This window comes from Paramacrobiotus metropolitanus, unplaced genomic scaffold (assembly GCF_019649055.1).
Source record: "Paramacrobiotus metropolitanus isolate TYO unplaced genomic scaffold, Prichtersi_v1.0 Parri_scaffold0000259, whole genome shotgun sequence".
NCBI lineage: Eukaryota > Metazoa > Tardigrada > Eutardigrada > Parachela > Macrobiotidae > Paramacrobiotus > Paramacrobiotus metropolitanus.
In genome coordinates this window covers 83946-87148 of record NW_026570479.1, presented here as the reverse complement: position 1 = coordinate 87148, position 3203 = coordinate 83946, and positions in this window count along the sequence as shown.

The following is a 3203-nucleotide window of genomic DNA, read 5'->3' as shown; positions in this document are numbered from 1 at the left end:
GTTGTCGAGTCAACTTGACACCTTTTGATACAGCGAGTTATACCTACTTATACGTTAAGCGGATAGGACTCACTGTAAAAAAGGTGCCAAGTTGACTCGACAACACAGTATGTCATTGTAAAACCTTTTCTTTTGAGACATGTTGTACGAGTAGTTCTAACTCGGACCGTTGATTAACTGGCATGCATTCAGAGTTCAGCATATTTAGAATGTTTGATAAAAAACGGGAATGCATATGGAAAACATTATTCATAAAAAACTTTTCTTTATTGCTCATTTTGTAAAATAATAAAAGAATAAGAAGGTGCACAAACTTCGTGTCTGTCTCCCTTTTCTCAGCGACACAGCAGGCGAAACTTAGGTCTCTGTATATCATTCTGATAACGCAAAGTACAGCCTGTAGATGAGCCCAAAAAAGTCACTTTGTGAAAACCAAAAACAGTTTTGAGAAAAAACTCAAAAACCTAACATACAAAACCTACGGGAACGTCAAAACCCTGTTAAAGCTGTAACTGCCACCTCGAGTGCGAGGCTATGCTAATGCGAACAATGCATTTGCTTAAATACTTATTTCGCTATCAGGTTCGTTAGCACACCACAATTCACAACAGCCATTACAGTTATGGCTCTGTGGTGATAGCCCTGAATCAGTAAATTTTCTAAAAAGTAATTTTCAAAAAGCAAATGAAGTTTAAAAAAGGCTATTACGAAAGACTCCACAGCGGTCCATTACGAACGGCTCAAAATTCTCAAGATAAAGTAGTCGCCTCCCAAAGTGGTTTTGGTTCTGGCAGCTTTTAATAATAGATTCTTATCGCCCCACAGACGCGATATACGGTCCGGTGTACGATACGGTGGGACACCGTATCGTGCTATACCGTTGATAAGCTAGAGTGATCGCAGCGCGCAGACGGTAAACGATACGGTCCATTCCTGCCTCTGACGTGAAACATGCTGTGGTTCAAATAAGTTTTAAGGCTTTGGCAGATGGTAACAATCGTTCAGCTGAAATCTTGATGAAAACTAAATTCTAAACTATTTTTGATACCAAAACATCCGGATTTAACAGCCCATGAACTTTTCTACGAGCATTTGAATTTTAACACAGGCGCCTGAGTTTAAATGGCAGCTCGCAGAGTAATCCAACGGCTCCGTTTTTGCATGCTAAACAGATGCAGAATCGTCTCTGTTTTTCAGATAACTGCCTCGCTTGGTATCAAAAATTCCTTAGAATTTTATCTTTCTTCTAATATCCTTTTCTGATGAATCAAGAAGAATTAAAATCTACCAGAACAATTTTAAAGTTGCATGATTTGGCAGCTGCACACGTTGTGCTTCATGCCACTGCCACTACGGGAGGTTGCTATATCGCAGATGTCAACGGTAGGCATTACGATATCTCAGCCTTCTACCGTCAATCCTACCGTTAAACGGTCCGGTAAGGGTACGCCGTGATGACGTAGAAGAGCCTACCGTATATCGTACCGTCTATCGTAGGTCCATTTTGCGTTGCGATAAGAATCTAATCACTCGCAGAGTTACGGTACCGTATTTTACCAATTAGGATACCGATTAGTGTCCAATTACAAGTTCAAAATTTGTGCAAGGCCTTCGGAAGGGGACGCTATTTTGTGGGGGGGGAGCGGTCGGGGTTGGGATACTATAAATTTGTTTAATTTATTTGCTCCTTCAGAGCTTCAAAGCCATGGCGAAAGAGCGTACAAAGGGTAAGGGAGGCCGGGAAGGAACGGTATTGCGATTTGCAAAACACTGTAATAGTTACAATGGACGAGGAAAAGAAGTTGAAATCGACCGGCCAGTGTGCGGTCGCACCTCATCAACTTCTTTTAGTCGTCCAGTGTATGTAATTGGTCAGTGGTCAGTAGGAATTGTCGGTCAGTCATCTTGGATATTTTCTACATTTTGGTTTTTTTTTTATTATTAAGCGTGGGCAGTAGCGGTGGTCGTAGGTCAAAAACTGGAATCTGGAATCAGATTGTTATTACGGAGTCAAGAACAGATTTGGAGTTCAAAATGGCGGAAAATACAGTCTGTGGTAACAGTGAGCCGGGCGCGTGATGTACCGACTCATTAAAACACGGAAAATTCACAGGGATGGCGGGAAATTTTGCTCCCGAGCGCGAGTGTTTAAGCGATTTGTCCCTTCTGCTTTTCAAAAAATTTAAAAGGAAAGGGTTGACCTAATTATTATGTTACTACAATTGTCATGAAAATTGTTGTTGCTTTTAAAGCTTTTTATGAAAATCATCTATGAAATTTAAAATTCCATTTAGAATTTGTACCAGTAACCTTTGCAGAAATTAAGCGACTTAATTTTGTTATAAATTCCAACGCTTTGATCCGACATCCAAAATTTGACGTGAGAAGCACGCCAATTTTGATTATATTTTTGAATATTTTTTTATATATGATTCCCTAACAAAACAAAATAAAACACGGGAAGTTGGACAATGCCAGCTCTCGGCAGTGATTGTGGTACATATAACAGTACTGTAACGGGACGCCTGCGCCGATCAGGAAAATGCTGCCGGAAATCAGGAGCGGCAGACGTGGATCTTGAATTTATTTATTTAATATTTATTTACTGTCTGTAGCTAGAACTACGAGGTACACATGGAAACGGCAACTTTGAAATTTCTACGCTTACGTTATTCCCTAATCTGAGCCAACGAATCTACGAGACTTTAAGCCATTAAAACATTCACCAGTGGAAATAAAATAAATTGTACTAAGTTTCGCTCATTAAAATTACATTTGTAATCGTTATTTTCTAGTTTTGAGTTTAGTGATGAAAAGGTAGTAATCCTTCGCGGACTTATTCCGCGCAATTTGCGCGGGGTCTGCTAGTTTTGTAAAATAAAACTAAAACTGCGGAAAGCAGATGCGAAGCCATACTTTTGATGAAATGCACTCCAACAACTTTTTGAAAAGGTATCGGAGCAAAATCAAACAACCAATACACACACGCTACGAGAATACTTCTATAGAATATTTTACCTTATGGTTAGAAACGAACCTTCAAATATTGCACAAATCTGCCGACAACGAAAGCCGGGAGCTGTGTGCTGACTTGTGAGCCGGACTGATTTTCCGCATTAATGTCAAAAACAACAAGTATATATATTAATAGTCTCATTATTAAAAATTGTTAGAACCTCAAAATCTCTTCTCGAAATACCCAG